General features: G+C 38.9%; 1 long non-coding RNA gene across 1 annotated transcript in view; it reads right to left on the bottom strand.

Moving 5' to 3' along the window:
• LOC139440173 (uncharacterized) overlaps positions 1–27,110 on the bottom strand; it is a 48,355-nt gene that overhangs the window by 20,941 nt on the left and 304 nt on the right. The gene's annotated exons all lie outside the window — the stretch shown is intronic.

The following is a 27,110-nucleotide window of genomic DNA, read 5'->3' as shown; positions in this document are numbered from 1 at the left end:
CGGAGTGTGTTTGCTGTAAGACAGACCAGATCAGTGTGGCAGAGGGTCCTGCCTGGAGGCCAAGAGCCTTGTAATTCAAACTTTCTCAGAGATAGTTTTCCAAACTTTGCTGGCAGCCTCCTCTCTTTTCCTGGGTAGGAAATAATTCTACTCCCCTCTGCACCCTCAACAACCAGTCCGGGTCAGTAAAAAGGAAGATTGAGAGGGTCAGATCGCTTTAGTCCCTTGCTGGCTCACAAGACGAACAATGGCATAGTCCCACCTGGCCAGGAAGGGCTGGTGAGAGACAGCAGACTAAAGTTGTGGGTCAAAAGCTGAGTCATCCTTAGGCTGTGTCCGTCTCTCTACCCTTTCCTGAGGCCGCTTTGTCTGTGGCCTCTGCCCTAGAGGCCTGAGAGTTCAAAAGTGTGGGGGAGAGTGCCAGCAGCAGCAGCCGCTGCAGCTTTTAATGTGCAATTTTGCCATAGCAATTCTTTTTCTTTGTCCCTCTCTCTTCTGCGAGGTGTCCAGCCTTCCTCTGGTCTCCTAAACCCTAGACGATTTTTGTCCAGGCTGTTTCTGCCTGTCCTCTAGCTATTTTTCTGGGAGAGAAGAGAGTCCCATATATTTCTAGTCAGCCATCTTCCTAGAAATTCCCTGAAGTTCTGTTTTTAATTATCCCTCCTTGCAGTTTTGGATGAAAGGAAAAGTATATGTAAGCCTGTATTCTGAGATTTATTCATAAAATATTATATTTTTTTCTCCTTTGAAGAAAGAATTGCAAAAAGTCACACTATGCTTAGAATTCAGATTGTGTTTTGGACTGAAATGTACCCATGATTTCAGATAATTTTGTGACTTTTCTGCAAGACTTAGGTTGAAGAATATTTTGATTTCATATACTTATCCATCTTAAAGTATATTGTTACATTAATGCCCATTCCCCTGCTCCATGATTTACATGTTCTGGTATCTATGTCTATTGTGGCCACTCCACCCAAAATTTGGTTCCATGTCAAGACAAGGATAGCACACCATGCTCCAGGAAAGTATGAAAAGGTTTATTACTCACATTACTCACATAAAGAGTTTTCTGGGAGATAGCAGGGTGACTTCCCAGCATATCTGAAAATAACTTGAGAGAGCAAGGAAAGGATTTTGGCTAAGGGGTTTATGATGGTTAGGAGTGGGATTGGGCTGAGGATTTCCATGTGTGGTTTGAATTTACTGTTACTGCCAAAGATAGTGCCAGATATGGAGTAGACGGAAAAAAGGAAGGGATGAGACTTAACCTGTCAGCAGTCAAGCATCAAAAAATAGAGTCTAACTCTTTAATGTCAGGTAGTCACCTTCTACATTGATTCTGTACTTTGACATGTGACTTGCTTTGGCCAATGAGACATCAGCAAATGTGATGCAAGCAGTGAGACTTGCCAGATAGAAAGACTTAAGATGAGGAACAGTTTTATTTTCCAGCCCAGCAAATCCTGAGTCCTTTATATTTCCTCTAAATTCTTCCTAAAAAATGGACATTTTTTTCCCTTAAATTCATCTCTCTCTCTCTTCCCAGGGAAGCAGAGACTTGATAAGTGCTTGCACATTAGAACTTGCCCTCTTAGAGCACTACCATAACCAAGATCATTCTTGCATTCTTGAGGATAAAAGACCACATGGAGAGGGAGGCCAACCAATCCAGTCAGTCTACTGGTTGAATACAGCTATGTGAGTAACTTTGAGCAAGATAAAGAAGTGCCCAACAAATCTGTATAATTGTGAGAAATAATACATTGTTGTTTTAGGCCCCTAAATTTTGAAGCAGTTTGTTATACAGCAATAGATAACTGACACAGAAATTGGAACCCAAGCAGAGTGCTTAAGAATTTAAAATATATGCCATTGACTTTGGAACCAGATGGTGGGTGAAGACTGGAAAAATTATGAAATAGCCATTGATGGAAACTGTAGAAATGGCAAACAAATTGTAACTGAAGGACAGCAAGGCAGCAAGGAAATGTTATTGGAGACTAGAAAAAAAGTGACCTGAGGTTTACTGTTGTGGAATAATGTTGAGTAAGTTGCCAATGGTAACTTGATATATACCTTGATAACATACCTAATGAACTTGTGGTGCTGGCTAAAAGATTTCAAGGAAAAGTACTGAAAGGGTCACTTGGCTACTTAGGGCACATGTGATAAAGTATGAGAAGAGAGAGGCACTTGCTCTGGCAAGTTGGACTTTAAATTTGGGTCCAGGTGGCGGTCAGGTGCAACACAATGGAAAACAAAGGCCATAACACATGGGAATAGATAGTGGTTACTCACAGGTCCCAGAGAGAAGGGGTGCCATGAGGGCCCGAAGGGATGTGTAATCAGCTTGGGTGGCTCAACCAGCAGGAGTTCAATCCTACTCAAGCAAAGCAAGAGAGACTTGTGCGCTTGTGCCTTTATGGTGGTCCAGAGGTGACTATTAGTAGATTTCCCATAGGAGTCAAGTTAGGTTAAAGCAAATGTGAGTAAAAAGGGAAGGGGACTGGGGTCCAAGGGTAGTGGGGATGGTTAGCTTATCATTTGGGACCAGCTTTGGGTTTTAGGTGAGGTGTGTGGATGGTGTGGGTGGTGGCCATAAATGTGGGCTTGGGCTCTAGGCAAGTTTATTATGTCCCAGAGCTAGAAAGGTATTCATTAACAAGGCCAAAGGTCAGTGTCCAGGCAAGTGGCTTAGCCAAAGTAAAATGGATGTCAAGGCAGCACACAAAAATTTTTATATGGGAAACGGACTTTGGCCCAGTGGTTAGGGCGTCCGTCTACCACATGGGAGGCCCGCGGTTCAAGCCCCGGGCCTCCTTGACCCGTGTGGAGCTGGCCCATGCGCAGTGCTGATGCGCGCAAGGAGTGCTGTGCCACACAGGGGTGTCCCCCGCGTAGAGGAGCCCCACGCGCAAGGAGTGTGCCCATAAGGAGAGCCACCCAGCGTGAAGGAGGGAGCAGCCTTCCGAGGAATGGTGCCGCCCACACTTCCCGTGCCGCTGACGACAACAGAAGCGGACAAAGAAACAAGACGCAGCAAAAAAAAAAAAAAAAAAAGACACAGAAAACAGACAACCGGGGGAGGGGAGGGGAATTAAATAAATAAAAAATAAATCTTAAAAAAAAAAACACACACACACAAAAAATAAAAATAAAAAAACAAAAGAGCTTCAATACTTTAAAAAAAAATTTTTTTTTTATAGTTATAACAGCACTAAAGAGAGAACTGTTCATTTGGTAAGAATTTGGAGGAAACAGGGCCCAGCCTTGCTGGGTTGGAAAATTAAACTCTTCTGCATCCCAAATCGGTCCTACTGTAAAGACTCTCAAAAGAGAAATGGCCCCAGGCTAAGATAAAATCAACAGCATGTGTTATGATCTTAGAAAGATTTAGGGTTGTGATTGTCAGACTCTTTCAAGTAAATAAAAGGACTTTTAAAAATATTAAAGGGATTGTTCAACATTAGCCTGACACTTCCTGAAAGTTCTGTTTCTTAAGGAATTCTGAATGTGACTTTTGGGACATGGAATGAATCTCAAGATTCTTCGGAAGGCCATCGAGTTTTTAAAAGAGAGTTATATTGGTGAACTCACGTCAGTTTAGACTAGAAGGGACAGAAGCAATTCCAAATGAAAAGCGACCTATAAGCCCCCAACATACTAGGGCTAAGAAGCAGGAATGCAGTTATGAATTACAAATATGAACTGTTCTCAGGGTGGAGACAAGTGTCCAGAGGGCAAAACCACAGGTCACTGAGAACCATGGATTAGGGAATCATTCCCACAGAGCATAACTACATCATAATCTGAGGAACTTTCCCTATACCTGGAGCAAGAGGTCTTAATAAAGTGTCTAGCAGTATTTCACAATTGCTATACTTCGTAATCTAATCCAGTGCCATACCTTACATACCTCCTGTAATTGAATGGGAGTGTCTATTATAGTTTTTCTGTCTCTGTCTCACCACTGAAGGTAACTAATCTGCATCCAGGCTTGATGCAGATAAAAAATATCAGGATTTAAAATTTAAATCAGGGTCTTGGCAGGGAGGGAACATATTTTGTTGTGGAAAGAATGTGAATTATTGAGACCAGAGAAAAGACTATGTGGTCCATTACACAGTTGTTACAAATCCCAATAGATCACTCTTCCAAGTACCTTGTGTATACGTTTCCCACATTGACTCCAGACTTGGTATGTGACTTGTTTTGGCCATGGGGACATCAGCAAACATGGTATAACAGAGACTTGGTAAGTGCTTTCACTCTGGGGTTTACCCCTTTGCAACACTGCCATAACCATGTGACAAAGCTCTGTATTCTTCTTTTTTGAAAAGCATTTGTTAACATTTAATGAATTTCTTTCCATGTGGCTTCAAGCTACCAAGACACAGGTTCCTCCAACATACCTTTTTTTTCCTAAGATTTATTTTATTTATTTCTCCCCACCCCCTCACTGTTTGCACTTGCTGTGTCTGTTCATATTCCTTGTTTCTTTAGGAGGCAGCAGGAACCGAACCCAAGACCTCTGATAAGAGAGGAGGCACCTAATCATTTGAGCCACCACCATTCCCTGCTTTTGCTGTGTCTCTCATTATGTTTTTTCTTCTTTTATCTCTTGATGTGTCATCTTGTTGCATCAGCTTGCCATGCCTCCCGTCATGCCAGTTTGATGTCTTCTTTCGGAGGCACCAACAACTGGTGGTAGGGAAGTCCCATGAGGTAGGTGGGAGCTCAAACGTTTGAGCCACATCTGCTTCCTGCACATACCTTTAATCTTCTCCTTATCTGCCAAGGAATTTGGCTTTCAAAGTGACAGGCTGCTTTGGGAGCTTTCTCCATCCCAGATATAGTGGTAGCCTGATTGTACCACATCAATGATGAGAGCAGCTCCAGTCTTGGTTTTGGCAGCATTTACCTGTGTCTGCTCACTGACCAAGGTCCACAATTTATCAAGGTTGACAGTTGGGCATAACCTCTGGTTTCTCTTTAAGTGATGGTGTCTCCTTATCGACCTCCAAAGTAACCAGGACAAGAAGATATTTGCCAAAGTTGATCTTGTGGTGATGCATGTCACCAGCATTACGCTGGTCTCTGGGGTGCTTCTGGTGCTTACCAATGAAGCCATTGAGTGACTCATGTGGCCCAAGAATTTATGGGTCTTTCTCAATCTGGATGGCATGTCGTTGCTGAGATTTGAAAGAGTTCTGTACTCTTCTTGAGGATGAAAGACTTCATGGACAGTGGCCAGCTACTCTAGCCAACTTACCACCTGAATGTAGTTAACATGAGGTAAGCCTAGGCAAGATAAGCAAAAGAATGGCTCAACAGTCCACATAATCATAGAAATAATATTGTTTTTTAAGCAACTCAGTTTTGGAGTAGTCTGTTATGCAGCAATAAATATTTGTAATACTCCTGTATTAGTCTGCCAAAAGGGTGCTGACGCAATGTACCAAAAATCTTTTTGGCTTTTATAAAGGGTATTTAATTGGGGTAAAAACTTATAGTTACAAGACCCTAAAGAGTCCACCTCAAGGTTGCTTTCTCACCAAAGTCAGTTGCTATGTGCTGAAACAAGATGATTGCCCGTTTCTGCGAGGGTTCAGCCTTCCTTTCTCTCAGCTACAAGCTGGTATAGGGCTTGTTTCTTTCCGGGCCTTCTCAAATGATCAGCTGCTCTGGTCTCTCCACAGGGTCAGCTGTAAACTATCAGGCAAATGGCTCGGCTCTCTCTGGGGCCTTTGCTGTTTGAGCCTTCTCCTTTCTGTCACGTGGCAGGACTGAAATGACCAAGTTCTCTCATCTTCCGTGTGTCTTCTTGAGCGAGTGTCCATTTATATCAGCCACCAAGGGGGAAGGGACCCAACCCTGAGTCTACCCTGAGACTTCTGATGTGATTGAATCAAAACCCTAATCTTAACAGGTAATTTAATCAGACATCTCAGGTGAATCTAATACAATTAAAGGGGATCATATCCAGAGGAACAGTCTAGTTTACAAAAATCTCTTTTTGGGGTTCATGAATAATCTCAAACTGCCACAGCCCGCATCTCTATACTGCGGATTAGAAGGAAGTAAAGTCATGAGAAAGAAGCGTCCCACTTATAATAACTGTGATAGAGAGAAAAGGAGGAGGGATGGGGAGGGAGGTTGGGTTGGTAAAGTAGACAGTCTGTATAAAAGTCTGAGACCACAGGGCTAGGACTACTGTGGCTTATATTGTGTTACCCCTATTAAACGAGGACCTGAGATCCAGTTCTTCTTCAGTTTTCAGGACTGATGAGGAATATAATAACCAGTTGAAGTTTAGGCAGAGTCATTAACAATGAAATTTCTACCAGCCATATCCACCCCAAGGAACAAATACTAGTATTTAAAAATACTGGTATTTTCAATACTAGCATTGGGAGGAGGATAGTAGGTACAAATAACAGGAATATTGATGAGAGTGGCTATCAGGTGGTAACTGTTGTAGATGGGTGTTAGGTACTTGAGGCTTTATTGCAACTAGGTTTATCAGTCAGAATTCACCATAGAAACAAACCAGTACACACACACACACACACATACACACACACGCACACACACGGAGATGTATTTTAAGGAATAAGCTCATATGATAGTGGAGGCTGATAAGTCTTAAAATTTGTAGGTCAGATTGGTAGGTTGGCAACTCAGTCTTAAGGCACAATTTCTTCTCCTGGAAACCTTAGTTTTTGGTATTAGGGTTTTCAGCTGATTGGATGAGGCCAACCCATATTGCTGAGGAGACTATAAGTCTTTACATAAAATCAACTGTATAAACTAACCACATCTTCACAGCAATACCTATATTCATATTTGAGTAAATAACTGGTTCCTTAGCTTAACCAAGTTGACACTTAAAACTAACCATCACATAATTCTATTTTTTTGTATTTAAATTTTTTCATAATTACAAGTTTTCTAAAAATCTAAATTGTTCATTTTTATGTCATGCCAACCTACATTTATTTTTCTAAATTAATTTTTAAAAGAAATCTCATTCTTAGGTGGCAGGATAATGATCAGAAGCAATAAAACACCTGTTCTGATAATTTAACATGCTAAAATATCCTTCATCTTAAACACAAAGGGAAAAAACATTTTAAATACTACATGTTAACAAGAATTAAAGCACTTAGCACAGTATAAAGGAATAATTCTTAAACTTTTCTGGGTCACAGAGACATGCTTTGAGAATCTGATGGAAATTCTGGACTGTATTTTTTAAAAATGCATATACATACACATAAAATTTTGGAAACAATTTCAGTAGGTTTGCAGGCTCCCGGAAGTCTATCTGTGGACCCACAGGATGCCAGGGTAAGAACACTTAGTTTTGAAAAGAATAAAATACTTAAGAATGAACATAACCAAAAAAGTGTCAGACCTGAACACTGAAAGCTACAAAATGTTCTTGAAAGAAGTTTAAGAAGACCTAAATAAATGTTAAGACATCCATGTTCATGGATTGTAAGACAATATTATTAAGATGACAAAAGTACTGAAATTCAAATCAAATACAATCCCTATGAAAATTCCAGGAGCCTTTTTTGCAAATGCATAAACTGATCTTAAAGTTCGCATGGATTACTGTTTCACACCTTTTTTTTTATTTTTTATTTTTGTCTTTTTTTTTTTAATTTTGAGTGCACAGCAGTGAAGAATACAGTGACTACTGGACAGTTTGGTGCCACTGCATTGACTTGTACTAAGATGCCAGCAGTTTTACCTACTATTGCATTTGCATCTTCCATGCAAATGCCAAAACAGTTAAAAAGGCAAATAATGTTTTATTATGATTATGAAAAGTTTTGACCTTGCAGATTTCCTGAAAGGGACCGCCCCCCCTCCCCCCCACACACATAATCATATAGAAATGCAAAGTATCTAGAACAGCCAGAACAATATTGAAAATGAACAAAGTTGGAAGACTAACACTTCCAGATTTCAAAACAGTACAAAGCTACAGAAATCAAGGCAGTGTGGTCCTGGCATAAGGACAGGCATATGAATTAATGGAATAGAATGGAAAGTCCTAAAATAAATTCACACATCTATGGTCAATTGATTTTCAACAAGGGTGCTAAAACCATTTGATAGGGAAAGAATAGTATCTTCAACAAATGGTACTGAGATAATTGGATTTCCACGTGTAAAAGTAAATATGAACCCCTATCTCAAATCATACACAAAAATTAACTCAAAATGGTTCAAAGTCCTAAATATAAGAGCTAAAACTTTACAGTGCTTAAAAGAAAACACGGGTATAAATCTTCATTAACTTGGATTAGGCAATGGTATGACACCAAAAGCGCACACACACACACACACAAAAGAGAAAAATAGAAAAATTACACTATCAAAAATAAAAGTCTTTGTGGATCAAAGGACACTATCAACAGAGTAAAAGACAATCCACAGGATGGGAGAAAATATTTGCAAATTATATATCTGATAAGGGTCTAATATCCAGAACATATAAAAAACTCTTACAAATCAACAGCAAAAAAAAAAAAAGGACAAACAACCAAATGAAAAATGGGCAAAGTATTTAAATACACATTTCTCCAAAGATGTTATACATATGGCCAATAAGCATGTGAAAAGATGGTCAACATCATTAGTCATCAGGAAAATTCAAATCAAAGCCACAATGAGATACCACTTCACACCCAATAGGTTAGTTATAGGAAGTAAGGAAGGAAGGAAAGGAGGGAAAGAGGCAGGGAGGCAGGGAAGGAAGAGAGAGAGGAAAGGAGGGGGGAGGAGGAAAAGAGAGTGAGAGAGAGAGAGGATAGTAAGTGACGGTGAGGATGTGGACTATGAGGAAAATCGGAGTCCTCATTCATTACAGGTGGAAATGTAAAATGGTGTGCAGCTGCTATGGAAAACAGTTTTTGCAGTTCCTCAAACATAGGGTTACTATATGACCCAGCAAAACCACTCCTAAGATATAACTAAGATTATTGAAAATATGTGTTCCCACAAAAACTTGTACACAAATATTCATAGCACATTATTCAAAATGATAAAAACTGGAAACAATCCAAATGTCCATCAACTGATGATAAAGTAAAATAAAATGTAGCATATCCGTACAATGGAATATTATTCAGCCATTAGTAAGAAGGATGTACTGATACATTCTACAATGTAGAATGAAACTTGAAAACATTATGTTAAATGAAAGGGGAAAAAATGATATATTGTATGATTCCATTCACTTGAAATGTCCAAAATAGGTAAATCTATATAGACAGAATATGTTTAGTGGTTGCCAGGGGCTGGAGGAGTGGGGGTGCAGGGGAGTGACTACTAATGGGTAAGGGGTATCTTTTTGGGTGATGAAAATGTTCTGGAATTGGATAGTGGTAAGTTGTATATCTTGTAAATATATTAAAAACTGCTGAATTGTATACTTAAATATATTGTATGCAAATTTAAAAATAATCCTTAATCTGAGGAAAAAATAAGATGAATTTTATTGTATGTTAATTCTTAAAAAGAACTCTTAATCCAAAGATAAATTCTGCAGTTGGCAAAATACATGTTGTTAAAAGAAAACATTTGAAATACTATACATATCCTGATTTGTGAAAGCCATACACCCAGCTATTTCAAAACGCTCCTACTATAAAAATGTAATAAAAAATAAACAGCATATAAATCCTTCTGAAGATTCAATTATATTTCATGGATTTGTTTTACAGAACAAAATCTGAGCAAAAGAATATAATTTCCGCTGAAATGGAACACACAGAAGTATTAAGTTCCTAACTTTGGAAAACTTATAGTAAATTCTTGAGCCATGGCCATGTATTTGAAAATCAATTTTACCAAATGTATAAATTATGGTTCAGTTGTAGAAGGCATCATAATCTATTTACTCCATGCCTGGAAGTCAGATGATCAAGGTTGTCCTGGCTTTGTCACTTAACTTGTTTCTGCTGCTTCATCTGTAAATGGGGTGGTTGGAATTGTGCTTGAGGTCCCTTCTAGCTTTAGCATTCTGAACTTATTTAATCTTATTGCAACTTTATAGACAAAAGTGTTGGACTTGCTTTACTTGCTTTGACTGCTTTAAAATGTTAAAATTTAGTAGTTAGTGGCCCATAAGACCCAAAAAGGATTAAAGTATTCATTCAATCATTACTAAATTGGACCAACTGACCTGTCTCTTGAGGATTACAGTCTAAAGCAACAGCACCACCTGGTGGTGTTCCCTCAAATAGGCCACCTCTCCTGTTAAAATTATAGCAGGTGGTTCAAATACGCCCATTTTAGGACACAAACTTAATATTACAGAACACATTTTTAAATTAAGAATTCAATTAATATTTAAGGCATTCAATCCAAAAATTTATTTAATAATTTAATACATTCTTTCAGCAAATATTTGTATAGTGACTATGTGGAAGAAAAAAATAGTCAGTTTTGGTAATGGATGGTAGTGATGGTCATGAATATAATTAATACCATAGAATTGTATATTTGAAGATGGTTAAAATGTAAATGCTATATTGTATGTATGTTACCACACAAGAAAATTAAAGGACAAAATAGTGAACAAAACAGAAAAGTATACCTGCCTTCATAGGTCTTACAGTCTAATGAGGGAAGGTAGGTAATAGTAAATGTAACACATAAGGAAATCATAATGTTTGGTGAGAGTTTCTATTAAAAAGAAAACTAGGTTAAGGAAGTTGGGGATAGGTTGCAATTTTAAATAGGAAGGCATGTAAGCAAAGATTTGAAGAAAGTGATGTCAACTTTACAGGGTTGAAAAAAGAATAAAATTCCATAGCTGGAAAACAGACATGGCTCAGGTGATTGAGCCCCTGTCTACCACATGGGAGGTCCCAGATTCAGTTCCCGGGGCCTCCTGGAGAAGATGAGCTGGTGTGATGGGCAGGCGCAGTGAGCTGACACAACCAGATGATGCAACAAAAGATACAAAGAGGAAAGACGATGAGATACACAACAAACCAAGGAACTGAGGTGGCTCAAGCAATTAGGCACCTCTCTCCCACATGGGAGGACCAGGCTCAGTTCCGGTTGCCTCCTAAAGAGAAGATGAGCAGACAGTGAGTGCAAACAACGAAGGTTGGAGAATAAATAAATAAAATAAATCTTTTTAAAAATTCCATAGATTTAGAATCTAAATATGTAGTTTTTAAAAAAAACCAAATCAATTGTATTGATACATATTAATAAAGCAAAAAACCATCCAAAATGTACAATCAATGGCATTTGGTATAATCACATAGCTGTACATTCATCACTCCAATCATTTTTTAGGGCATTTTCATTATTCCAATAATAATAATAATAAAAAACAAACAACTCATCACCTCTCAATCTCTATGCTTCTCCTGCTGTACATAGTTGCTATTCTGTTTTCATCTGTCTAGTTTATTCGAATTTATATTTTGTAAAAACTGTCTTATATATGCAATATCACCTATATTTGTATTTTATATGAGGTTTCACTGTTATACAGTCCCATGTTACATTCTTTAGCTTTGCTTCTAGTAATACATATGTATTACTATCAATCACTGTCATACCCATATAATAGCTCTTCTAGTTACAAACACTGGGATATGCTTTCACCATTTCTATTAATTTCCAAAGATTTACAAACAACTTTTTTAAAAACCAGTTCTGCACAGATTAACCCTCAGCTTTCCATTCTCTACCCTCATTCTATTTTCTGGTGACCTATATTCTAATTACAAACTCTATGAGTTTACACAAGTATTTAGTTCATAATAGTGCAATCCAACAGTATTTGTCCTTTTGTGTCTGGCTTGCTTCACTCACCATGTCCTCCAGGTTCATCCATGTTGTCATATGCTTCACAACTTCATTTCTTCTTACAACTACATAATATTCCATTGTGTATATACACCATAATTTGCATATCCATTCATCAGTTGACAGACACCTGGGTTGTTTCCAACTTTTGGCAATCACGAATAATGCTGCTATGGACAGCAGTGTGCAGATGTCTGTTTGTGTCACTGCTCTCAGTTCTTCTGGGTATATACTCAGTAGTGGTATTTTAGGGTCATGTGGCAAATCTATATTCAATTTCTTTAGGAACTACCGAATAGACCTCCATAATGGCTGCACCATTCTTCATTTCCACCAACAGTGAATAAGCATTTCTATCTCTACATCCTCTCCAACACTTGTAGTTTTCTGTCTTTTTATAGTGGCTATTCTAATAGGTGTGAAATGATATCTCATTATAGTTTTGATTTGTATTTTCCTAATCAATAGTGATGTTGAACATTTTTTCATGTGGATTTTTTTTGCCATTTGTATTTCTTTTTGGACAATTGTCTAAATATATAGTTTTAATTATAGCATGCTTTTATAATTCTGCTTCATAAAATATTTCTTTTTAATTAAGTAGGAATGATATTGTCAGGTCAATATCAAAAGGAATGACTACTTGAGGACTTCTGGGAAGATGGTGTTGGAATAGGTAGGCAGGGCTAAATTCTCTCACACAAACAAAGGAGGAAGGGCAAAAAGCTATCTGTAGTATCTGTTTTGGGGCTCTGCAGTAGAGAACTGCACATCATACAAGAGGGTGAGGGACAGAGAGATGAAGAAGCCAAAATGAAAACCTGCAGCCCGCAACAGCACCCATCCTCCACCATCAAGGTGAACACCCATGATAATATACGTGGCTAACTGCAGCCAACTTAGAGGGCAACAGATGTCTTCCTCCTTGGGAAGAAAGCATGGGCAGGCGGAGGTTGAAAGAGTCACCTCTGTGGAAAGATCTGATGAATGCCACTTGCTGGTTGGCCAGGAAACTGCAAGGAGAAAAACTGCTTTTAGGGGTCTCTTGTCCCAAACACCTAGGAGCCTATCTGTGCCCCATTAGTGAGTCCCTGGCCCAATTTTGATAACTTAGGCTAGGCAATTTTAAAGATTAGAATAAATTGAATGAAAAAACAAAGAGCCATGAAACAAAACCACTAGGCAAGACAGAGAAATTGACCATCAGAGTAAATTCACCAACATATTCAGATGCCAGCAAAAAATTATAAGCCATACTAACAGGAAGATATGGCCCAGCCAAAGAAACAAACCAAAAGTCCTGATGAGACACAGGACTTAAGACAACTATTCAATGATAATCACACAAATCTCCTAAATCAATTCAAGGAGTTGAAGGAAAATATGACTAAAGAGATCAAGGATTTTTTAAAAAGATTTGTTTATTTATTCTATCCCCCTTGTTTTTGCACCCACTCTCATCTCTCTGTGTCCATTTACTGTGTGCTCTCTTTGTCTGTTAGTCTTCTCTTTAGGAGGTACCGGCAAACGAACCTCGGACCTCCCATATGGGAGAGTGGTGTTCAATTTCTTGAGCCACCTCCACTCCCTGCTTTGTTGTCTCTCTCATTGTATTTCCTCTTTGTGTCTCCTTGTTGCATTTTCTTGTTGCATCAGCTCACTGCATCAGCCCTTTTGTGCTAGCTCACTGTCTTACTCGTCTTCTCCAGGAGGCACCAGGAAACAAACTTGGGAACTTCCATGTGGTAGGAGGAGCTCAATTCCTTGAACCACATCTGCTTCCCAAGGATTTTTTTTTGGTGGTACTGATGGCTGGGGATTGAACCTGGGACCTCATATGTGGGAAGCTTACACTCAATCACTGAGACATATTGCCTTCCCTGAGTTTTTTTTCATTTGTTGTGTTTGTTGTTTGTTTTTGTTTTTTCAGGAGGCACTGAGATCCAAACCTGGGACATCCCATGTGGGAGGCAGGTGCTCAACTGCTTGAGCCACATCTGCTCCCCAGAGATAAAGGATATTAAGAAGACACTGAGTGAACAAACAGAACAATTTGAAAGCCTGCAAAGAAAAATAATAGAGCTTATGGGAATGAAAGACAGAATGTATGAGATAAAAAAATACATTAGATGCGCATACCAGCAGATCTGAATTGACAGAGGACAGAATTAGTGAAATCAAGGACAGAATATCTGAACTTGAAAAGACAGAAGAATGGAAAAAATGGAACAGGGTCTCAAGAGAATTGAATGACAATGTGAAATGCATAAACATACACATTATCAGTGTCCCAGAAGAAGAAGAGAATGGAAAAGGGGCAGAAAGAATATCTGAAGAAATAATGACCAAAAACTCCCAAACCCTTATGAAAAATATAAATATCAATATCCAAGAAGAAAAATGTACCCCAAACAAAATAAATCTGAATGGACCTACTCCAAGACACCTACTATTCTGAATGACAAATACCAGAGATAAAGAGAAGATTCAGAAAACAGCAATAGAAAAACAATTCATCACATACAAGGGAACCTCAAAAGGTAAGTGCCAACCTCTCTTCAGACACCATGGAGGCAAGTAGAAAGTGGTATGATATATTTAAAGTACTGAAAGAGAAAAACTGCCTGCCAAGATTCTATATCTGGTAAAACTGTCCTTTAAAAATGAGGGTGAGGGATGTGGATGTGGCTCAAGTGATAGAGCTTCCACCTACCATATGGGAGGACCCAGGTTTGAGGGCCCTGGGGTCTCCTGGTAAAAAAGAAAAAGAGAAAACTTGCCTGTGTGGTTGGCCAGTACCCACATAGTGAGCCAAGTGCCTGTGCAGTGAGCTGAGTGCCCACGCAGTGAGCCAGTGCCCTTTCAAGTGAGTCATGCAGCAAGATGATGACATAACAAAAAGAGAAATGAAGGGAAAAGTCAAGGTGAAGCACAGCAGAAACCAGGAACTGAGGTGGCACAGGTGACAGGGAACCTCTCTCCACATCAGAGGTCCCCAGGATTGAATCCTGGGGAATCCTAGAGGAGAAAAAGTGAGAAGACAAAAAGAGAAATAGATACAGAAGATCACACAGTGAATGGACACAGACAGCAAAAACAGCAGGGCAGGGGGAAGGGGGAAAATGAGGGTGAGTTTAAGTCTTCACAGATAAACAAAAACTGAGAGAGCATGTTACCAAAAGACCAGATTTACAAGACGTACTAAGGGAGTGCTACAGCCTGAAAGGAAAACACAAGGGTAAGAGACTTGGAGAAGAGTTTAGAGATGAAGATTATTATAAGGATAACTTAAACGGTAAAAAGACAGGCAATAGTAAGATATGACAATAGAAAGCCAAAGAATAAAATGCATGAAGTAATGCCTTTACAGTAATAACTTTGAATGTTAAAGGAATGAATTCCCCAAACAGAAGACATAACTGATAGAATGGATAAAAAAATATGAGCTATCTATATATTGTCTACAAGAAACTCATGTCAGATATAAGGACACAACCAGGTTGAAAGTGACAGGTTGTAAAAAGATATTCCATGAAATTGTAGTAAAAAAGATCTGGAGTAGCAATACTAATATTGGGAAAAATATATTTTAAATGCAAAACTATTATAAGAGATGAAGAAGGTCATTTTATATTAATAAAAGAGGCATGTCACTAAGAAGACATAACTATATTAAGTATTTAAGCGCCTAACCTGGGTGCACCAAGATACACAAGGCACACACAGGCAAAACTGAAGGGAGAAAAAGATATTTCTACAATAATAGTTGGAGACTTCAATACACCACTCTCAGTAGTAGACAGAACATCTGGTCAGAGTATAAATAGGGAAGCAGAGAGCTTGAATAATATGATAAATGAACTAGGCCTAATAGATATTCACAGAGCATTATAACCCAATACAGCAGGATATACATTCTTTTCAAGTGCTAACAGATCCTTCTCCATGATGACCATATATTGGGTTATAAGACAGGTCTTAATAAATGTAAAAAGACTGAAATTATACAAAACACTTTCTATGATCATAGTGGAATGAAACTGGAAATCAATAATGGATGGCAGAAGGGAAAATTCACAAAAATAAGAAATTAAACAACACACTCTTAAACAATCAGTGGGTCAAAGAAGAAATTGCAAGAGAAATCAGTAAATATCTTGAGACAAATGAAAATGAGAACACAACAGATCAAAAGGTATGGAATATAGCTCAGGCTATGCTCAGAGGGAAATTTATAACCCTCAATGCTTACATCAAAAAAAAAAAAAAAAAAAAGAGGGAAGTGATGTAGTTCAAGTGACTAAGTGCCTGCTTCCCATATATATTGTCCCCAAGTACTTCCTAAAAACAAATGAAAAAACCAATGATAAGTGTATGTAGTTCAGTGGTTGAGTGCCTGTTTCCCATGTATGAGGTCCTGGGTTCAATCCCTGGTACCTGCAGGAAAAAAAAAAAGATGAAAGAGTGAAAATCAAAGACCTACCTGCACACTTGGAGGAACTAGAAAATGAACAGCAAACCAATCCCAAGCCAAGCTAAAGAAAAATTAAAAAGACCAGAGCATAAATCAATGAAATTGAGAACAACAACAACAAAACAATAGAGAGAATGAACAAAACCAAAAATTGGTCCTGCAAGATCAACAAATAAATCCCTTAGCTAGACTGACGAAGAAAAAAATATGCAAATAAATAGAATCAGAACTGAGAGGAGGGTCATTACTGCTGACCCCACAGAAATAAGAGAGATCATAAGATGATACCAGGAACAAATGTACACCAACAAACTAGTCAAAGTAGATGGAATGAACAAATTCCTAGAAACACAAGAACAACCTACACTGGCCCTAGAAGAAATAGAAGACCTCAACAAACCAATCACAAGTAAAGAGATTGAAACAGTCATCAAACCCCCCCAGAGATGCAAGCTCTGGGCAAGACTGGTTCGCAAGTGAATTCTACCAATCATTCAAAGACTATCTAATACCAATCTTGCTCAAGATCTTCCAAAATATTGAACAGGAAGGAATGCTACCAAACTCATTCTTTGAAGCCAACATCACCTTAATACCCAAACCAGATAAAGATACCACAAAAAAAAGAAATTAACAGAACAATTTCTCTAATGAATATAGAAGCAAAAATCCTCAACAAAATACTTGCAAACAGAATCCAAAAGGCCTAGCGCTGCAGGGTGCCTAAGAGTAACCTCCTGAGAGCCTCTGTGTTGCTCAAATGTGGCCAGTCTCGAAGCCAAACTCAGCATGTAAATGCATTGCCTTCCCCCCAGCGTGGGACATGACTCCCGGGGATGAGCCTCTCTGGTGCCGAGGGATCACTACCAAGTACCAGCTGATGATGTAACTAGAAAATGACCTTGAATAAAAGGGTCAACTCGGATCAGCAGAATATCTCAGTCTACATATAATACCAGGAGTTAAAATGCTTTTTGACCTGAATCAATGGGGAAATGGAAAGGACAAATGAGTTTATATGGCTATGAGTCTCCAAAAAGAGCCGGGAGGTTATCAGAGGGGTTGCCCTTATGCACACCTCAGCAGAGTCCCAGAGACAGAAAAAGTAAATACAACCCCGGGTATTGGTTCTTCTGAGGGCTACAGAGACCCACAGGTTCTATGGTCATGGCAGATGGAGTTTAGTGCCGTGTCAGTTGGCTCTACTTTGGAGTTTGTGTTTCTGTGTGATGGAGCTGGACTCAGACGTGATCTTTTTTCACAAGCCTCTCCTGTTATTTTTACCAGAACTGTAGTTGGTGCTGGGGTTTAATATATACCCAGGGGATCTGAATCTCTGGACTGACCATATGATAACCAGACCCTGAGCCTCAACAGACTTCAGCTCCTACACTCTGGTTTGTTGGACTTACCCCACTCAGCTAACATGGAGTTGAAGAAGGTCAACCATCACACCATGGAGCCAAGAGTGCCTACAACTGAAAGGAGGATTGCATCCAGCATCCATGTGGAATCTAAGCCCCCTCTTGATATAGATGTGGAGTGGACACAACAATTCCAAGGTCCACAGGATGGAGGAATAGAATATGGATGAGAGTGGACTTACTGATATTCTATTCATGAACTATTATGATTAGTAATTGAAGAAAATGTGGCATTGGTGTGGAGAAAGTGGCCATGGTGGCTGCTGCGTGTGGGGAATGGGAGGAAGGGATGAGATGTGGAGGCATTTTCGGGACTTGGAGTTGTCCTGGGTGGTGCTGCAGGGACAGTTACCGGACATTGTATGTCCTCCCATGGCCCACTGGATGGAACGTGGGAGAGTGTGGGCTATGATGTGGACCATTGACCATGAGGTGCAGCAGTGCTCTGAGATGTATTCACCAAATCCAATGAATGTCTCATGATGATGGAGGAGATTGTTGCTATGGGGGGAGGAGTGAGGTGAAGGAGATGGGGGGTATATGGGGAACCAATATTTTTTTAATGTAATATTAAAAAAATAAATAAAGACAAAAAGAAAAAGAAAAAAAAAAGAAATGAAGATTATGGAGAAGTTGAAGAAATCAGTAAATTCTGGCACCTGACCATAATAAATGTTCTTGTTAAAGAAAAAAAAAAAAAAAAAAGCACATTAAAAGAGCTATACACCATAATCAAGTGGGTTTTATCCCAGAATGTTAAGACTGTTCAGCACAAGAAAATAGTGTAATAAACTACATTAATAAATTAAAAAAGAAAAATCACATGATCCTCTCAATTGATGCAGAAATGGCATTTGCAAAATACAGTACCCTTGCTTGCTAAAAAACACTCCAAAAGTTAGGAATAGAAGAAAGTTTTCTCAACATGGTCAAGTGCATATTTGAAAAAATCACTGCTAGCATTGTACTCAATGGTGAAAGAATGAAAGCTTTGTTGCTGAAATTGGGAATCAGACAAAGATGCCCACTGTTATTCAATATTGTGCTAGAAATTCTAGCTAGAGCAATTAGACAAGATAAAGAAATAAAATTACCTAAAGAGGAAAGGAAAAGTAAAAACCATTGCTATTCACTGATGGTATCATCCTATATCTAGAAAAACCCAAAACATCCACAAAAAAGCTACTAGAACTAATAGACAAATTCAGCAAAGTGGTGGGATACAGGATTAATATGCAAAAATCAGTGGCATTTCTATACACTACTGATGAACATTCTGAGAAGGAAGTCAGAAAATAAATTCCATTTATAACAGCAACTAAAAGAATAAAAAATATTTAGGAATAAATTTAACCAGGACATAAAGGATCTATATTCATAAAACCACAAAACATTGCAAAAAGATACCAAAAAAGATCTAAATAAATGGAAGGAGATTTCATGTTCATGGATTGGAAGATTAAATATAATTAAGATATCAATTCTTCCCAAAGTGATATACAGAATCAATGCGATCGCAATAAATATCCCAACAGTCTTTTTTTGCAGAAATGGTAAAGCCACTAATCAAATTTATTAGGAAGGGTAAAGGGCCCCAAATAACCAGAAACATCTTAAAAAGGAAGAACAAAGTTGGAGGACACTCACTTTTGGACTTTAAGTCATATTACCTAGTTACAGTGGTAAAAACAGCATGGTACTGGCATAAAGATAAACATAGTGACCAATCAAGAGCTCAGAAATAGACCCTCACGTCTATGGTAAAGTGATTTTTGACAAGGCTGTCAAGCTCACTCAGCTGGGCCAGAGCAGTCTCTTCAACAAATGGTGTTGGGAGAATGGATGTCCATATCCAAAAGAAAGAAAGAGTACCCCTATTTCATACCTTATACAAAAATTAACTCAAAATGGATCAAAGACCTAAATATAAAATTGAGAACAATGAAACTCCTAGAAAAAGATGTAGGGAAACATCTTTAAGACCTGGTGATAGGTGGCGGTTTTATAAACCTTATACCAAAAGCAATGAAAGAAAAAAAAAAAGGATAAATGGGACCTTCTCAAACTTAAACACTTTTGTGCTTCAAAGGACTTTGTCAAGAAGATGAAAGGGCAACCCATTCAATGGGAGAAAATATTTAGAAACCACAAATCCAATAAGGGTTTGATTTCCATGCTATATAAAGAGATCATACAACTCAATAAAAGAGCAAGCAATTCAATTTAAAAATGGGCAAAAGATATAAATGGACATTTCTCCAAAGAGGAAATACAAATGGTGAAAGGCACATGAAAAAATGTTCAGGGAAGCGGAGTTGGCCCAATGGACAGGGCGTTTGCCTACCACATGGGAGTTCTGCAGTTCAAACCCTGGGCCTCCTTGACCCGTGTGGAGCTGGCCCATGTGCAGTACTGATGCGCACAAGGAGTACCCTGCCACGCAAGGGTGTCCCCCGTGTAGGGGAGCCCCATGTGCAAGGAGTGCACCCCATAAGGAGTGTGAAAGAAAGTGCAGCCTGCCCAAGAATGGCACCGCACACATGGAGAGCTGACACACAAGATGACACAACAAAAGGAAACACAGATTTCCAATGCCACTGATAAGGAGCGAAGCGGTCACAGAAGAACACACAGCAAATGGACACAGAGAGCAGACAACTGGTGGGGGGGAGGTGGAGGGAGAGGAGGAGGGGAGAGAAAAAAATTTTTTTAATCTTTTTAAAAATGTTCAGTATCACTAGCTTTTAGGGAAATGCAAATCAAAACTTCAATGAGATATCACTTCACACCTGATAGATGGTCATTATTAAAAAACAACAACAAAAACTGAAAACTGGAGAGGATGCGGAGAAATAAGCACACTCCTTCACTGTTGGTGAGAAAGTAGAATAGTACAGCCTCTGTGGAATACAGTTTGGCAGTACCTCAACAATCTAAATACAGAACTGCCATATGATCCAGCAGTCCTGTTACTAGGAATATATTCAGAAGAACTAAAAGCAAGTATGTGAACTGACTTTTGCATACTAATGTTCATAGCATTATTCACAATTGCTAGAATATGGAACTAGCCCAAGTGGCCATCAACCGATGAATGGCTAAACAAAACGTGGTATATACATACAATTCAGCTGAAAGAAGAAATGAAATCGGGATGCATGTGGCAACATGGATGAACCTTGAGGATATTATGTTGAGTGAAATAAGCCAGACACAAAAGGACAAATATTGTATGGTCTCATTAATATGAACTAAATACTATGAGTAAAGTAACAGAGGTAAACTCTAGAGTATACGTTACTAGGAAAGAGAATGTGAGTTGAGATGCTCAATATCTGTAGAATTTTTAATAAGGTTTATTATAAAAGTGTAGAAATGAATAGAATTAATGGTAACACATTATAGTGAGTATAACTAACACTGCTGATTTATAAATGTGATTGTGGCTGAAAAGGATAGTCAATTGAAGTTAATGTCAATTGAAAAGAAACTAGAGAATAATCTAGGTTATGTATAACAGTGATTTTGGTGGTAGATGAAGATTGTGGTTAATTGTATAAATATAAGAATGTTCTTCTTTCACAAAGTGTGAAGAATAGGGTGATATCCAGAAAAATTATAACTTAGGTAACTTAAGGACCATAGTTAACAGTAATATTGTAATATTTTTGTAACAATGGCAAAGAAGATATCTAGTCTAAGAGACAACAAATAGGGGGATATAAGGGGGTATGGGATTTTTTAAATAAAAAAGTTCTAAAATTGATTGAGATGCTGACAGCACAACTCTATGATGAAAATGAAAGGCACTGAGTGTACATTTTTTTTTAAGATTCATTTATCCCCCCCACCTCTTGTTGTTTGCGGTTGCTGCCTGCTCTAAGTGTCCATTTGCTGTGTGCTCTCTGTGTCTACTGGTCTTCTCTTTAGGAGGCACCAGGAACTGAACCCAGGACCTCCCATGTGGAAGAGAGGCACTCAATCACCTAAGCCACTTCAACTCCCTGGTTTGTTGTGTCTCTCATTGTCTTTCCTCTGTGTCTCTTTTGTTGTATCAGCTTGTTGAGTCATATCGCCGCATGAGCTCGACGTCTCCAGGAGGCACTGAGAACTGATCCCAGGACCTCCCATGTGGTAAGCAGAAGCCCAATCGCTTGAGCCACATCTGCTTCCCTGAGTGTACACTTTGAATGAATTGTAGAAAAATGGGGATATATAACACAATCCATTGGTGGAAGATGGATTGTGTTAAACAGGACCAATATGAGAACATTCTCTCATGAAATATAACAGATGTGTAATACTAGTTATCAGGTGGGTTGGGGGGAAATACACCAAATATAAGTTCTGGGCTATAGTTAGTAGAAATATATATATTTTTAAATTAATTAATTAATTATTATTTTTAAAAATTTATTCCCCTCCCCCCCAGTTGTCTGCTCTGTGTTGATTGGTTGTGTGTTCTTCTGTGACTGCTTCTATCCTTATCAGCAGCACTGGGAATCTGTGTTTCTCTCCGTGGCGTCATCTAGTTGTGTCAGCTCTCCGTGTGTGCGGCGCTATTCCTGGGCAGGCTGCACTTTCTTTCGTGCTGGGCGGCTCTCCTTATAGGGCACACTCCTTGAGCATGGGGTTCCCCTACGCGGGGGACACCCCTGCATGGCACAGCACTCCTTGCGCGCATCAGCACTGCACATGGGCCACACCACATGGGTCAAGGAGGCTTGGGGTTTGAACTGTGGACCTCCCGAGTGGTAGGTGGACTCCCTATCCATTGGGCCAAGTCCGCTTCCCAGAAATATTTTTTTGATGCTCTTTCTAGTTTGTAGCAAAAGTTTCACAACAATGCAAAGTGTTGTGGCAGTGTGATGTATGGAGCCCAGTATGATGATATACACATTTTTTATTTGTATGTTCACAACTTTTACTATTCTTATTATGTATGTTTATGTATGAATGATACAATTCAATAAAATTTTATTAGAAATGACTACCTAAAAAAATTTTTGTGAGCAGTTTTAAGTTTACAAAAACATGCAGAAAGTATGGAGATCCCATAGACCCTTCCTCACACAGTTTTCCCTATTATTAACATTTTGCACTAATATTGCCTTTATTACAATTCATGAAACAGTTTTATTATAATTATGCTATTAACTTTAAGCACACTGTTTACATTAGGGTTCACTTGTGTTGTATGGAGTTTTGCTGTGGGTATGTTAACATATACAACCTAAATTTTCTCTTTTCAAATATACAATTCAGGAGTGTTAATTACATACCCAAAGTATGTATATAAGGGGGGTGACTCCAACCCCCTCATCCACTGCCAAAACTTTTCTATCAGCCCAAATAGAAACTCCATACCAATTAAACATTAATTCCCTATTCCCCTCCCCACTTAGCCCCTGAACAAAGACTACATTTTGAAAAATGATGTTGCCCTAAAGATATATACCTTTCCCACAGAGTAATTCTTTCTCTAGTTAGGTGTGGTGGGTGGAATCAAGTCCCCCAAACTTCATGTCTACTTGTGACCTCAGAATATGACTTTATTTGGAAATAAGGTCTTTGGAATTATAATTGGTTAAGATGAGGTCACATGGGATTGAGGTGGGCCCTATATTCAATGTCTGGTGTCATCATTAGAAGAGAGAACAGAGAGAGATACACACAGAGAGGAGGAGAATGTTATGTGAAAACAAGAGATTGGAGTCATGTGTCTATAAGCTGAGGAATGCCAAGTATTTTCACCAGTCACCAGAAGCGAGGGGAAGGCATGGGACAGATTCTCCCTCAGAGCCTCCACAAGGAGCCAACCTTGCTGACACCCTGATTTTGGACTTCTGGCCTCCTGAACTGTGAAAGCGTAAATTTCTGTTGTAAATCACCAAGTATGTGGTAAATGGTTACAGCTGCCCGAGGTCATTAATACAATTAGTATGAGAAAATATGGAGGAAATGGCAGTTTTATTATCTTATTTTTCACCATCTTAACTTGACCTTTATGTGTTGAAAATTGTGTTCCATAAAAAATTGGAACTTTAGTCCAGTTTTATTAATTGAGAGAAGAGAGGGAAGTGGGATATAACCACCAATAAAGATTAGCCAAGTTCCTCTGGCTCTTTTTATTTATAAATTTGTCTTAACACTTTTTGAATTCATTTTTATTTCTTGTCTTACCACACTTGGTTTAAAAAGTTTCTCTAAAACTAAGAAATTTTATGAAAGTAGGGACTATTTTCACTTACTTCATAGGCCTAGCATAAGGTCTTGAACATATTACATGATTGGAAGAAAGTTATTTTGTCCTAAGCCTAATTTGCTAAAATTTTAAAGGGTGACACCTTAATATCTTGGGATTTTTTTTTTAGATCAAAAGTTTCATGAAGTGCTTTTTCTTAATGCACCTAGGAAATTAGACCAGAACTTTACTGATTAAACAATAGATTAAATTGGTAAATTTTGAAAAATAAAGTTTTTGATCAAATTGCCTAATGGGTTTTGTTTGATCTGCATCATCTCACTATTGTGTAGGTAGTGATTTGTAATTAGGTACTTAATAAAGATTATGTGAGGGGAAGCAGATGTGGCTCAGATGATTGGACTCCCATCAACCAATCAGGAGGTCCAGGGTTTGATTCCTGGGACCTCCTAATGAAGGCAAGCTGGCCCACGTGGAGAGCTGGCCTACATGGAGTGCTGGTCTGCACAGCAAACTAGCCCACTTGGAGTGCTGGCCCAAATGGAGAGCTGGCACAAGATGATGCAACAAAAAGAGACACAGAGGAGAGACAATAAGAGACATGGAAGATGAGGGAGCTGAGGTGGCACAAGAGATTGAGCACCTCTCTCTCAGTCCATAGGGTCACAGGATCAGTTCCCAGGGCCACCTAAAGAGAAGGCAAGCAGGCCCAGAAGAACCCATAGTGAATGGACAGAGAGCGCAGACAATGGGGGTGGGGGGGGTGGGGGGGCAGTAGGGGGACAAATAAAATAAATACATCTTTTTAAAAAATAAAGATTATGTGAGGATAAAATGCTATATAATAGTAAATATTAACAATACTTTATTTATTTTGAAATAATCACTGACAGAAAAATTGCAAGTACCATACAAAAATACCCCTTTTTTCTTGAACTGAGAGTAAATTGTCCTGATGCTCCATCTTCCAATATTTTTTAATGTATTTCCTACATACAAGGACATTTTCCTACCTAATCACAACACAATTATCAACTCAGGAAATTACACTGATACATTTCTACCATTGAATCCTCAGATTCAAGTTTCACCAATCATCCAAGTGTCTTTTTATTTATTTATTTATTTCTCCTGCCCTCCATTGTCTGCTCTCTCTGTCCATTCTTTGTGTATTCTTTTGTGTCTGCTTGTATTATCATTAGGCGGCTCCGGGAACCGATTCTGGGACCTTCCAGAGTGGGAGAGAGGCGATTACTCTTTTGTGCTACCTCTGCTCCCTGTTCTCTTGTGGCGTCGTCTTGCTGCACCAGCTCTCCATGTCGGCTGGAACTCCTGTGTCGGGCTGCATTTTTATGCGGGACAGCATTCCCACGCAGGGCAGCACTCCTGTGCAAGGTGACATTCCCTGCATGGGCCGGCACTCTGCATGGGCCAGCTTGCCACGTGGGCGAGCTTGCCCTCACCAGGAGGCCCTGGGCATCGAACCCTGGACCTTCTATATGGTAGACAGGAACCCAATGGTTGAGCCACATCTGTTTCCCCCAATAATGTCTTTTAATAGCAAAGGATATAGTCAGAGTAACTTATTGCATTTGCTTATGTCTGTTTGGTCTCCTTCAATCTGGAAAATTTTTTATTTCCTTCACTTTCATGACTTTTGGAGATTACAGATGTTTTAGAATATTCCTCAATTAAGGTTTGTCTAATGTTTCTTCATGATCAGATTCAGGTTATTATCTTTGGCAGGAATATCATAGCAATGATTCTGCGTTCATCTCACCACACCCTACCAGAGAGCTCAAATTTTTTATTTGCTCCTACCCTAATGATGTTGACTTTGATCACTTGATTAAGGTGGTGTCTACCAAGCTTCTCCCTGTAAAGTTAGTCATTGCCCCTTTGTACTCAATAGGTATTTATGGGGAAGTACTTTGAAACTATGTAAATATCCCATTCCTCATAAACTTTTAATTAATTTCCTATATCTTTATGGACTTATGGATTCTATCTTAATTAGTTACAATTTGTTGCCAACACTATTTATTATAAAGCTCAAACTGTCCTCAATTTGACCAATGTAAGTCCCTTCAATCTGCATTCTTTCAATATATCCCCACCATTCTTTGAGCACAGCCTCAGTCTTTGGCACAAGATGGTCCAGGTTCATCTGACAGGTTCCTTGGCCCAAGCCTGGACGCAACCATTTCTCCAAAGAGTCTTGATTCATTTTAATGGAAAATGTAATTTAGGATCCAAGTTCTGGGCACTAGGTGTGCTCACTGCAACTGAAGTGTTGCTGCTCCCAGGCAGAACTAGGAATATATGTTTCCCTGTATGCGCATGTACACACACACACCATTTAATAACAATACTTTAAAATCTGTATATAGCATTCAGTTTATAAAGCATCCTTACAGATCTCATTGGATTATTTGTTTCAGAATATATAGTCTGAATAGAAAGTTTGCAGCATATCTTTCAGTTTTCTTTTAAGGAAATCTATATTCTAAGGGAAAGATGCACATTGTATTCAAAATGAAATAGCAAAGAGGGACTGAATAGGTGGCAAAGGTCAATGCAATCATCAAGCACCCTGAGGCCCGATAGTAGGGCAACACACTGCTTACAAAGTACGGCTTAAAAGGAACGATAAGTTTCAATTATTTAGGTAAGGGGTCACTTTCCCCTTCTCAAACAGCAAAAAAAAACAACAAAAACGTTCTTTGCAAGGAGAATGTCTGTGAACCTATGACTTGGGCAGGGAGAGAAGGCAGTAGGCAAATCTAGTTCGGTATAGAGGTTTGCAAATTTAGGTCAAAAACAAAATAGCAGTGTATGAGCTCCTGTTGAATGGATGGAAAGCTCTATTAGAAATAAAAACAAAATATCCAAAAATTTTATATGGAATGTCTGGAAGGCGACCCAAGAAAATGTTGACAATGCTCACTTCGGGGACGAACTGGGAGCCGAAGGTTTAGGGAGAATTTTTAAGACATGTCAACTCAATCTTTCAAAGATAAGAGGGTAGGGTAATCCTTCACCTTACAGGTGTGGCTTCCTTTCTCCTATACACCTCACTTGCCAAGACCTGTATTATCCTCAACCGAGCTTCCTCGAGGGCTCATGCCCCCAGTCGAAACGATCGGGACCGGCAGGT

The sequence above is a fragment of the Dasypus novemcinctus genome, chromosome 12 (assembly GCF_030445035.2).
Source record: "Dasypus novemcinctus isolate mDasNov1 chromosome 12, mDasNov1.1.hap2, whole genome shotgun sequence".
Taxonomy (NCBI): domain Eukaryota; kingdom Metazoa; phylum Chordata; class Mammalia; order Cingulata; family Dasypodidae; genus Dasypus; species Dasypus novemcinctus.
The sequence above is the reverse complement of the archived record's forward strand: the minus strand, read 5'-3'. Positions and strand labels throughout refer to the sequence as shown.